Consider the following 13501-nt stretch of genomic DNA (forward strand, 5'->3'; position numbering starts at 1 on the left):
ACCAACAAACTGGACTGGACCAACAAAGAATTAAATATAGATGGAGAATATCTTAACCATCTATGATTCGCTGATAACATAGTTGTATTTGCTAATAGTCGTGAAGAACTATAAGTAAAAATTAATGAGCTAAATACAGCCAGCAATAAAGTGTGTCTCAAAATGAATTTAGCAAAAAATAAACTAATGTACAACGAACTAGTGGAAAGAAAAGACATTCTAATAAATAACACAACACTGGAAATAGTAGAAGAATATACAGGGTGGTCCGAACTGTATTCCGGAAAATTCAGCAGCATATTCTGCAGATAAAAATAAGTAAAAAAGTTCGTATAAATGTATGTCCTAAGATGCTTAGTTTCAGAGATACAGGGTGTAGAAGTTTCAATTTTATTTCAATTTTTTTTAAATAATTTCTGAAGTAACGTCAATATTTGAATGAAAATTGGGGTCTCGGAGTTTTTTGACATGAGAAATTTGATTTTGATGTCAATATGACCTACACCTACATGTGTTTAAACTGTTTTGAAGCGCAATAACTTTTTGTCCGTACCTGTATAAAACTACCGAGCGAAAAAATATACATCTCTGTGACTTTTTACGTAAAAAATATCTCTTTCTAAAAATCGCTACGAGCAACCGTTCTTAAGATATTTAGAATGGAAATGGTCAATACATGTCATTATTGACGAAAAATAAACACGTTGAGTAGATAGTTATTTCACTGCAATAATAAATTTGGGAAATTTTTATTTTTTTTAATTAATCATAAATTTTTCTGCAAAAAATGATTGTAAAACAGTTTCTGTTGAACTTTTGGCACAAAAACATTTAAAATTTATGATTTAAGTCTAATAACTATTTAGTCAACATGTTTAATTTATGTCAATGATGATAGGTATTGATAATTTCGATTCCAAATATCTCGAGAACCATTACTCGTAGCGATTTTTACCAAGAGACCTTTTTCACGTAAAAAACGTCGTGAATGTATAGTTTTTTACTCAGTAGTTTTATACAGATACGGACGAAAAGTTATTACTCTTCAAATCAGTTAAAAAATATGTAGGTGGCGCCCTCTACTAGTAGGAGTCAGATTGACATCAAAATCAAATTGATTGTAAAACAGTTTCTGTTGAACTTTTGGCACAAAAACATTTAAAATTTATGATTTAAGTCTAATAACTATTTAGTCAACATGTTTAATTTATGTCAATGATGATAGGTATTGATAATTTCGATTCCAAATATCTCGAAAACCATTACTCGTAGCGATTTTTACCAAGAGATCCTTTTTCACGTAAAAACGTCGTGAATGTATAGTTTTTACTCAGTAGTTTTATACAGGTACGGACGAAAAGTTATTACTCTTCAAATCAGTTAAAAAATATGTAGGTGGCGCCCTCTACTAGTAGGAGTCAGATTGACATCAAAATCAAATTGATTGTAAAACAGTTTCTGTTGAACTTTTGGCACAAAAACATTTAAAATTTATGATTTAAGTCTAATAACTATTTAGTCAACATGTTTAATTTATGTCAATGATGATAGGTATTGATAATTTCGATTCCAAATATCTCGAAAACCATTACTCGTAGCGATTTTTACCAAGAGACCTTTTTCATGTAAAAAACGTCCTGAATGTATAGTTTTTTACTCAGTAGTTTTATACAGGTACGGACGAAAAGTTATTACTCTTCAAATCAGTTAAAAAATATGTAGGTGGCGCCCTCTACTAGTAGGAGTCAGATTGACATCAAAATCAAATTTCTCATGTCAAAAAACTCCCAAACACCAATTTTTATCCAAATGTTGATGTTACTTAAAAAATTATTTGGAAAAAATTGAAATAAAAATGAAACTTCTACGCCCTGTTTCTCCGAAACTAAGCATCTTAGGACATACATTTATACGAACTTTTTTACTTATTTTTATCTGCAGAATATGCTGCTGAAGTTTCCGGAATACAGTTCGGACCACCCTGTATATTTGGGACAACTAATACACAGCTCGGGATCTCTACTACCAGAAATCAACAGAAGAATTAAGTTAGCATGGAGTACTTACGGAAGACACTCATTCATGCTCAAATCAAGAATGCCACTCTATCTAAAGAAGAAAACATTCAACCAATGTGTACTACCAGTCATAACCTATGCATGCGAAACCTGGACACTTAAAACAGACATCGCAAGGAAATTGCAGGTCGCACAACGCTCAATGGAACGAAATATGCTGGGAATAACCATGAAAGAAGTGGGATACGACAAAAGATCCATAATTCAGTAATAGAGGTCAACAAATGGAAATGGGCAGGACACCTGGCAGCAATCCCTCAAATGTCAATGGGCAGAACACCTGGCAAGAGGGACAGCAACAGATCGACCACAAAAATTACAGCATGGTACCCACGAGGAATCAAGAGACCTAGAGGAAGATCAAACTTGAGATAGGACCATGATATTAGAAGATTAGCAGAGATAACAATGGGCCCAACTGCAAAGAGAGTATTTGAGGCAAGTTACACCATAATTGGAAATGGCTGAATAAGATGAAAATGAGGATGATGATATCTAAAACCTATATTTAATGTGGAAATTATATTTTTTTGAAAATGTAAGTGGGAGGGGGCAAGATTTGTTTTTCATCTTTTCAATAGAAGGTGTTTATCATTAAAAGTGTGATACCATGGAATGGCAATTTAATAGCCAATAGTATTTTATTTAAAAATATACAACTTTAGGATGAAAATATGTTGACAAAATCCTGAATGCTGACAAAAATATTTTCAAAATGTGCGTTGTCATTGCTCCCATTGTATGTAAAAAATTGAAATGAATATTACAAACCAAAAACCTCTATAATATACGAGACTTTTTCGGAAGCTCTAAAGACTCTATAATGTGTACTTTAAATTTGAATATTATATTTCATTATAATATTCCAACGAACTGTAGTGTAACAACCCAAATTCGTCAACAAAGTTGAAGAGGTAATATTTTGACCACCTGTATAACAAGAAATTTAAATGAAAGAAAGAAACCTACGTTGTGTTAAATTTTTTTTTATGGTGATTACCTCGGATGGGCCTCGACAGAAGCAATATTTTGGGAAATTTGAGGAGAATAGGTTATGTAAATAAAACGCTGTTATCGACGCCTATGATCCTTATGATAGGCAGTCATTTTCACGCCGTGCCTGCACCCCGTGTCCGCGGATGTTTGCGAGTAGCGGAGTAGTAGGCTTTGGAAACAGTTGAATGTCAGAGATTGTTGATTTCGGCCCAGAGAAGACATTGTTTGTCAAGCTAGTTAGAATTACATTTTAAATATCAATTTCTGTTAAATATATTAATCTCCTGATTACATCAGAAGTGGCGATGAGTTTAATCCAGCGTTCTTAGGCCGTAACGGCCTATTTCTGACTTATTGACGACTATTGACTTGACTTTGACCTTTGAGACTATCGTTTTGTAAAGGCGTCGCGTCGCGTCGGTTTCGAGGATCTATTCGGTTGTCTCAGATACGGGTACCCGTCGACGTCGGATTTCGGATATCGTCGTCGGATCGGCGAAGCGCGAAAAGAAAACCGGAGGGATCATTCTGCTAGCTCTAGTGCTCGAAGATAATAGCGAAAAAAAAAAGCAGTGCTGAAAAGAAGCGTTATATCACCCCTACAAGTTACAGACTCCAGAAGAATAACAGGAAAAGGTAGTGAGCCAACACATTATCTGAAAAAATCTCTTCTGAAAGGTATTTTAAAAATGGCTAGAAAAAAAAATCGAGATAAATTCTAAGGTAATTAAAATTTAAGGTAGTATTTTTATACAGTAAAAATTGTTGCCATGGAGACAGATTTGAGTTTAAAGTAATTGTTCGGATTTTTCGATTTTGGATTTCGGTGATATGAATCGCCTCGTGGTTCAAGAGGTCTCGAAGAGAGGGCGCTACCGTAGTCGGTTGATAAGGGTCGATTTCGCTTGCGAAAGAAGATGGCTGCGAACCTCGGCATAAACAGACAGTTTTTCACGTAAAAAGTAAAATTTTATTGTTAAAATTAAACGTTAAATAAATATCTATCTATGGTCCTCCTGAGGAATAAAATTTCTAGAGTTATGTGTTATTTAGTATATTAGTTATGTTGAATATGTGTTATTTTATTCACATTAAACTTGATCAAGCCGAAACGTGGAACGGTGGTTTTCAAACATTATTTTTATTTTTTGTGCGTTTTAAAAATATTAAAGAAAAGTCGAATAGTAATTTAATAATTTCATTGTTTATTGTGTAATAAAAAAATATATCAAGTATATACAGGTATATTCAAGACATTTTATGTGGAAAGGTAAAAAAAAGTCTTCAAAAGTTTTTCAATTTTTCAGAAGTACCTACTATCGATTGTTTCATAAATATATAATTTATATTTTTCATATATACATTTTTAATTATACCCCATTTTACTTATTACTTATTTTATTACTTTAAGTTTAGTTATAGATGTTATTAATATTTCAGCTATATTTTTAATTTACTGAAACTTTCAACTTTAGGTAGTCTAGTATTGCTCTGTCACTAATATACTAGGTATTACATGAATGGTACTTGGTAATTATCTTTAGTGATTAGAAATACAAGAGAGAAATAGTAGATATGTAAAATTTAAAGTTGAACATTTATGAAATGAAACGTTTATTAAGGAATATTATATTAATTTATTATAGACACCTCATAATCCTTCTAGTATACACGCATTTTCGATCTAATATTTGAAAATTCATTTTAAGATGCTGTTTTTAACGCAGTCTTTAAGAAAGTTATTTTGTTTTGTACCTATTTAGGTATGTAGTTGAATAAATACATGGTTGTAGAAAAGTTAAGTAGATTCCAAACGTCAGGTTTTGCAAATTCACTTGACAATTATATCAAAATTTCACATAATTTATAAGTATTACATTAGTTTTTCAATTAATATAATATAATTTGAACCACCTCATTATATTTCAGAGTTTTTCAGTTTAATTCAGGTATTTCACTAGTATTTCAAGAACTTTATTCTTCGTATACGCCATATTTAATAGCAAATAACCCTTCGAGTAGTGTTGTGTTGTAATGTATTAACACATTGTGAATATTAAAATAGTTGTGTAAAATTGTTAGAAGATGAGAACGATGCGTTTATTAAAGTATACAGGGATATTTTTTAATAAAAGTGTAGGTAAAGTGTATATGCTATTTATAGCCATGAAATTTATAATTTAGATTTTATTATTATTTGTCTCTTAATATTCATTAGCTGAAAATAAGGGTAAAGGTTATCTATATAGTAATAAATAAAATTTGGCACATAGGTTCCTTAAGTGATGGAAATGAGCACTAAGAAGGGATTTTTTGAAAATTCGACCGCTAAGGGGGTGAAATTAGGGATGAAAAGCTGCATAAAAATTTGTTAAAATCTGGTTTAAGAGTATGAAATTTTTCACGAGTGCTCCTTGACTGACGTAATTGAACACTAAGGGGCAATTTTTGGAAATTCGCTCGTTAAGGGGGTGATATGGGGGTACTTTTGTATACAAAAAAAGCATGTCCTAGGACTACGAAATTTTGCACAGAGGTGCCTTAAGTAGCGTAACTTAACAGTTCGATTATACAAAGCGATTTTAGGAAATTCTTCTACTAAGGGGTGAAACTGGTTGTGAAATTTTGCATACTTTTTTAAAATTAGTCCGAGGAGTTTGAAATTTGGAAATTGTTAATTAAGTGACGAAAGTGAGTACTCAGAAGCGAATTTTGGACATTCATCCCCTAAGAAATAAGGGATAAAAATTGGTATAAAAATTTGTTAAAATCGGTTTTAGAAGTATGAAATTCTGCGTAGACGTTCCTTATGTAACTTAATTTAGCACTAAGAGGCAATTTTACGAAATTTTCCCTCTAAGGGGGTGAAATGAAGGGTGAACGTTCTGAAAAAAAATCTGTCCTAGAAGTATGAAAATTTGCACAGAGGTTCCTTAAGTGATGGAAATGAGCACTAAGAAGGGATTTTATATATAAGTTATACTCAGAAGCGAATTTTGGGCATTCATCCCTTAAGAAATAAGGGATGAAAATATGTACAAAAATTTGTTAAAATCGGTTTTAGAAGTATAAAATTGTTCGCAGACGTTCCTTATATAAGGTAATTTAGCACTAAGAAGCAATTTTTCGAAATTTTCCCTCTAAGGGGGTGAAATGAGGGGTGAACTTTCTGAAAAAAATCTGCCCTAGAAGTATGAAAATTTGCACAGAGGTTCATCAAGTGATGAAAGTTATACTCAGAAGCGAATTTTGGGCATTCATCCCTTAAGAAATAAGGGATAAAAATATGTACAAAAATTTGTTAAAATCGGTTTTAGAAGTATAAAATTGTTCGCAGACGTTCCTTATATAAGGTAATTTAGCACTAAGAAGCAATTTTTCGAAATTTTCCCTCTAAGGGGGTGAAATGAGGGGTGAACTTTCTGAAAAAAATCTGCTCAAAAGTTATACTCAGAAGCGAATTTTGGGCATTCATCCCTTAAGAATTAAGGGATGAAAATTTGTACAAAAATTCATTAAAATCGGTTTTGGAAGCATGAAATTTTGCGCAGACGTTCCTTATGTAACGTAATTTAGCACTCAGGAACAATTTTTGGAAATTCGCCCTCTAACGGGGTGAAATGAGGTGTGGACGTTCTGAAAAAAAATTGCTTGTTATTGCTAAATTACGTTACATAAGGAACAAACAGAATTTCATACTTCTAAACCCGATTTTAACAAATGTTTGTACAAATTTTCATCCCTTATTTCACTCTCTTAAGAGATGAATGTCCAAAATCCACCTGTACAAAATTCCACACTCGTAGGACTGTTAGTTTTAACTAACAATTTATTAAAGTGCAACTATATAAAAATTATACAGGGTGGCGCCTCTCATATGACTCGGAGGCTCCAAGGAGAACGACCAATTCGTATTGAAATGAAATTTTGTGATCATATGTAAGTTAATTCTGCGTACGTTTTAAAAATATAGAGAGTTCTACAGGGTGTCCCCAAAAAAAGTTACACATCAAATTTGTATTTTTTTGTAAGGGAATACCCCCTTTATTAATTAATTTTTAGATTCTAAGAGAAAAATAAAGGTGTGTTTTATTAGGGAAGTATATGACTGAAATGTAAGGTTTTAGACTTACTTAAGATTTTGAAGAACAATTTTTAAATTTCAAGAAAAACTACCTAAATTGGAATTTACTCTATTGCACTTTAAATCAAATTAAAACCTGACCCATAAAGTTATACAGGGTGGGGCAAAATTAATGCTGAACATTGGTATAACCCATAGACTTAAAATAAAATATAGACTACACTATTTACATCTCAACGCGGACAAACAACCTTTTTTGTACACATGTTTACTTCTGGGTACAGTCGACCGAGCCTTCCTCATCCAGCCTATGTTGTCACGTCTTTAATATTATCAATATTTTTTTTCTTGTTATACACATATATATTGAGATATTAATACTACAGTTTAATAAAGTAGGTTTTAATATTCCAGAGATGTATTAAATAGTCCTTATACTACTAAATTATAAGTCGGATACTGTTTAAAAAGGATAAGTTCTTTACAATATGACAACACCGATTAGAGGCGAGGGAGCCTATTCATTCATTTATTACCTTGTAGTACGTGTCGCACGTGTGCGGTAAAGCTTTGTTGCCGCTATCTCCCCGGCTGTATTAACGCATTTTCTTAGCTTGTAGTGCTTAAGTGTTTATTTTATTGACTTTTTCTGTTCAAGAACTATAAAATATGGTTCGCCAGTGCCAAATTTGCAAGAAATTTGACTTAAATAATCCATTTAAGTCTTGAAACGACTTTTGACCGGTAGGCAACTCTCAATTTACCCATTGGGAGTCAGTGGCGTTGTTGTAGAAAGGCGCTTATTTAGATAATATTTTAGTAAAATGTAAAATCTGAATTTTTTCTCTTACATTACATTATTTACTTACTTACATTGTAACAAAATCATAATTATAACCCTGTTAATAATTAATAATGTTTTTATTAAAAATATATTCCGGTTTATTCTAAAATTATCTTCAGAATCTAAAATAACATACAAGAATTTTAAAATGATATTACATTATGAAACAATATTTTTTAATATACCGGGTCGTCTCAAAAGTGGCTCACCCCTATAACTTTTTATTTTTCAGATAAAAAACAGATTTGTATGTTAGTAGGTATATGACATAAATTCGGATTTATTGACGTATTCAATTGTTTTTGGTCTCTTCCTGTTTCGCCGAAATGATTACATCTTTTGATTTTTAAAGGCACCCTCGGTATATTGCTACTTTATTCGATAAAAAATGACACTCTGAATAGAATGACATATCATATGTCAACTTTTGACATTGTCGCTTAAAAACATATCCTATTTTAAATTTCAATCCAGTTTTTTCAATCCACTAAGTTTTAATCAAGGAGTCTTGGAAAAATAGTTTTGATCGTCTAATAAGTTTCGTGTCTTGTCTAGGCCGGTTAAAAAGATGTACATATCGTATTTTTAATCATACATATGTCAATTTTTTTCAAATGGAACAAGGGTGACTCATTAGCATATTTGGAAAAAGCATTTTTTTATGAATATATTGATACCACACACTTGGTATTTCGAGTCAAATTGTCGTTATGAACCGCGTGTTACAATTACAATTAAAACCATATGCGAAAATGTCAAAAGTTGACATATGGTATGTCATTCTATTCAGAGTGTCATTTTCTATCGAATAAAGTAGAAATATACCGAGGGTGCCGTTTAAAAATTAAAAGTTATAGTCATTTCCGGTGAAACGGGAAGTGACCAAAAACAATTGAATGCGTCAATCAATCCTAATTTACTTCATATACTAACATACTAAATCTTGTTTTTTTATTTGAAAACATAAAAAAATTATGGGGATGAGCCACTTTTGAGACGCACCCGGTATAATAAAGACAGTACCGAGTTAAATAAATGTATTTTTTATTTTATCCACTTCCTATCACCTTCCTTGCTTTAATGGAACAGATATTATGTTTTCTCTAATTTACATAATAAGACATCACTTAACCAGAAAAAAAATTACAACAATCATATTTTTTTTTTCTCTCCCTGTCGCCGATTCTATTATATCTGTGGAATAGATCCTGTTTTGATTAATATTAGGGGTTGTAAATGTTTGACTAAAATTAATAATTTATTATTAATTTCAAAAATTACCTAATTTCGATTATAAAATTTCTTCTATAACGTGTATTTTATTTGGACTCTAAATTGTTTTTTCTAAACTTTTATTTAAAAAACCTGTCCTAAATCTTAATAAAATATAAAAAAGTTTAAATACGATATATTTTTAATTTAATTATAGCTTCATTAAAATAAAAAAATTACCCGGCTATGATACGGAGTTCAGGTGTACTTGAGAAACGAAAGACAGTGTTGTGTTTCTCGGCAGAGTCGTCAGGGAACGACCGTTACGACAGAGACAACCTATCTATCGCTCGTGTCGCACTCGTTATAACCTAAAACAATAACACAACAATAACAAGACCACGATACACGTAAACATGTTTATGTGTATCGTGAACAAGACAGTGTCTGACCGCATGTTCCAGCTATTTATGAATGAGATGCTCAGTCTATATTTTATTTTAAGTCTATGGTATAACCTGTATAACTCCTTTAATACCCACCCTGTATAACTTCTTTAGTTTAATTGAATCACCCAGAATATTATTCCGATATTCAGTGGGAAATTCATGTCACTTCCAAATACTATTAAAGTTGCCGGCCTACCCCTCAAACAAAGATTTTCCTAGATATTTTCATTTCTATGATTTAGTGTGAATAGATCTTTATTATTTGATAAAATCTAGGGTTGGCTGTGATATGTCTGACGTTACTTCAACATAGCTGTCAAATTAGTTCAACTTTAGCAACTAGTTATCATTTTGTGTCAGTTCGTCAGTTGAAACAAAAAAAAAATCTAAGAAATTTTCCGAAAATAGAAACTTATCCTACATCAGAGAGAATTGATATGATTTTATTAGTTAGCTCCTGATTTTATCTAGTCTGGGCTTTTTTATTTGATTAATATATATCAAATAAAAAAGCCCAGACTAGACAGTGTTAACAAAACTCGACCAAACCAAACCAAACTATTGTCTGAAACTGCATTTTTTTACTTACTAAATATGAATTTTACTTTGTTTTGTTGATCTTTGAAAGGTGTATAAAGTCGAATCATTTTAGATTGGACATTTAAATTTTATGGGATTTTCGGGATCCCGGAATTTAATATCGGGATTTCGGAGATAAACATACACGCCGCCGGGATCCTGGGAGTTCGGGATTTCAGGAAACTCTAGTCGTGAGATTAATGATGTACAGATGCATGTCATGTTGATTTGGAAGTGACAATCGATAAGATTTATCATATAATTTTACATACCTATTAAACGACAGCGATCTTCATTTCCAAGCCCACTCCCATGCCTTTTTTTTCTATCGTACGGTATATTCACTAACTGCATTACCTACTTATAATTTATAACAGTTTATATTCACTGATTCATTTATAATTTGTATCCACTTAATATTACTTGATTTATCCATCGTAAACTTTGCATAGATATAGAAATATAACGATGGACAACTCTTAATGTGTTAAATTATACCCTACGATCGAAAAAAAAACGGCGTCCGATTGGTTTGGAAATGACGATCGATGACATTCCCCATATAATTTTACATATCAAATGACAGCGATCTTCATTTCATAGCCATCGCTGACGCCGTTTTTTTTTCGATCATACGGTATATGGTAAAAGCCATCGATCACCATTTCTAAGGTAACTTAACGCCGTATTTTTACATACAAAATGTGCAAAAAAATTCTATATGAATGAACTCACAATTTTCTATCCACTTTGTACATAAATTAGGATCTCTTGACGCATGAAACTTAAACACATGTACACCTGATTTCCGAGAAATCTACAATTGTAAAATTGACACTTATTACCAGATATTTTAATAATAATTATCACTAATCACACAGTTGTAATCAAAGACAGTCAAAGGTATATAGTATATTACCATCACAGATTACCATATATTACCCGGCTTTTAAAATATCCATTAAAAACAAAAAACAGTAACGACATATCTAAATATTCTATCCTTGTCGCATATGGTTCGTTCCTGTATTATTCTGTGATAAGGGAAGGAATAGAGATTTTCTGTGATAAGTGGTAAAGCTAGGTTTTCATATGTACAAATTTGGCAAACTTTCCAGGAAATTCGGTCATATTTTTATTATAAAATTATTTATCATAAACAAATTTATTGTAAAAAAAAAATTTGAACGTATATTCAAATTTTAAACGTTTCAATTAATAAATAACGTAAATCACTTTTAAATTAAATTTAAGAAAAAAAAATCAAAATTAATAAAACGTAAATCACTATAACAAATCATTATTTTAATTTCAAATTTATATTTCGAAGTTATATTACAAGTTATTTACTGTTGTCTTAACAGAGTATATCAAGACAAATGCGAAACTTTAAGGGGTGTATTCTTTGTTATTTGTCAACATTTTTAAAATAAGCTGAAGAGGTTGAAATAAACTATTTCTAATATTCGTTAATTTGACAAAAAACTGGAGCAACGGTATGGAAAAAATGGTTAGATTTGTATATTTAGAACGTTTTTATGACTTGCAATTTTTCCATTAAATTCATTATTTGAAGTTAAAAATAAAATGTAAATCATTATGTATTGGGACCAAAAAAATATTTTAGCAAAGAAGCTGTTCGCCTTAAAAACAGTTTTATTTTCTACTACTGTAAAATATTTTTACAAACGACATATAAAGATAATTGATCGACAAACATGTTTTAAGCTACCCTTCCTAAATCTTCCTTAAAATAAAAAGATTAACAGATGGGAATACATATTATACCGTATGATCGAAAAAAAAACGGCGTCCAGTTGGCTGGGAAATGGCAATCGATGACATTTCCCATATAAATTTACATTTAAAATGACAGCGATCTTCATTTCATAGCCATCGCTGACGCCGTTTTTTCGATCATATGGTATATCAAATAAAGTATTATTAGAAAAGCTCACTAGATTGTTTTCTAGTAAAAAAGACCTTATTTTGTCACAACAGGTGACATTTTTTTGTTTTAAATCAAGTAGGTTTTAAAAAAACTACAATAGGTAAAAAAGTTTCTAAACAAATAGAATATCCAAATTAATTTATTTCCAATGACAATAATGTGTAAGTTTGTAATTAAAGTTAGTTAATAAGAATAATAGGTGTAGTATATTTCAACATCATTCACTGGTTTTAAAAACATCAAAAAATATGCATGTGTTTTCATAGTATAAATATGAATTGTTCCTTACGTTAGTTCTTATTGATATAAAAGCAAAAAAGTATAAAAATTAAAAGCTGCAATTTTATTAAAAATATGTTATTCTAACACATATTTTTTTAACTGTAATGTTCTAAATTGATCAAAATATAAATGTTATTTTTTTCCTAGGAAAAATAAAACTTCATAACTTAATTTTCATAAATAAATTTATTTCTATTAAATTTTATAGAGCAATTTGTATTACAGTTTTATTTCACATATTTTGTAATACTGCTTCGGTGCAGTGCCCCATTGCTATCTGTGAGTTCATTTAAATTATGACGACATTACTGATCTAGAAGATAAAAATGTACCTAAGTACCTTAATATTATAATCAAAAATGGCTAATTTTGTAAATTATTACCTATAATGGTTAGATGAGTTATGAATGTAAACTTCTTTATGCTGGTTTCTTGAAGTTAGGTGATATTAATATCTTCGCATCATCATGGGCTCTAATCAACTGTAGAGTATTCGTCAATCAACCTGAAATATGTAATATTATTTACTTTATATTTACGAAAAATTATCATTTTCTTTTTATGAAAATTTTGACTTTAAATTTAAATGTGATTAGAATAAATATACATCAGTATTTAACATTTTATCATAGGTATTATACATCAGTATTTAACATTTTATCATAGGTAATATTCTATATATTATCTGTGATTTTATGCTAAAATGTTTAGTTTTGTGAAAATATTACTTACCTATAATATTTAAACGAGTTCCTGAATGTACAATTTGTTTATCACGATGTCAAGTTCTAAAATCTTGTATTGGTTGTCTAAAATTGTTTGATTTTGCTTAGTTATATTGTATCCTATATTTTATTAAACAAACTGGAAATAATGTTTATAATTACCTTCATCAGCCTTCATATCATTAAAGTTATTATTATCACTTATCATTATCAGTCATTATGTAGTTATTTGTTCATTTGTTGCTCTGTTTGTTGTTGTTTGTTTTCAAAGATCATTTTTGAGGTTAATGTCATATGAAAC

The 13501-nt window shown here is 30.5% G+C and overlaps 2 long non-coding RNA genes across 2 annotated transcripts; both read right to left on the reverse strand.

Moving 5' to 3' along the window:
• Positions 1-12314: 12314 nt before the first annotated feature.
• LOC115874864 lies at positions 12315-12929 on the reverse strand. Its single transcript, XR_004048918.1, has 2 exons — positions 12859-12929; positions 12315-12788 (listed from the first exon to the last, which is right to left on the reverse strand). It is a non-coding gene; the product is annotated as an uncharacterized LOC115874864 (long non-coding RNA).
• Positions 12930-12936: 7 nt separating this feature from the next.
• On the reverse strand, positions 12937-13284 carry LOC115874865. The gene is made up of 2 exons (XR_004048919.1): positions 13208-13284; positions 12937-12980 (listed from the first exon to the last, which is right to left on the reverse strand). It is a non-coding gene; the product is annotated as an uncharacterized LOC115874865 (long non-coding RNA).
• Positions 13285-13501: the final 217 nt, after the last annotated feature.

Source organism: Sitophilus oryzae, unplaced genomic scaffold (genome assembly GCF_002938485.1).
Source record: "Sitophilus oryzae breed Bouriz unplaced genomic scaffold, Soryzae_2.0 scaffold_1307_pilon_pilon, whole genome shotgun sequence".
NCBI classification, from domain to species: domain Eukaryota; kingdom Metazoa; phylum Arthropoda; class Insecta; order Coleoptera; family Curculionidae; genus Sitophilus; species Sitophilus oryzae.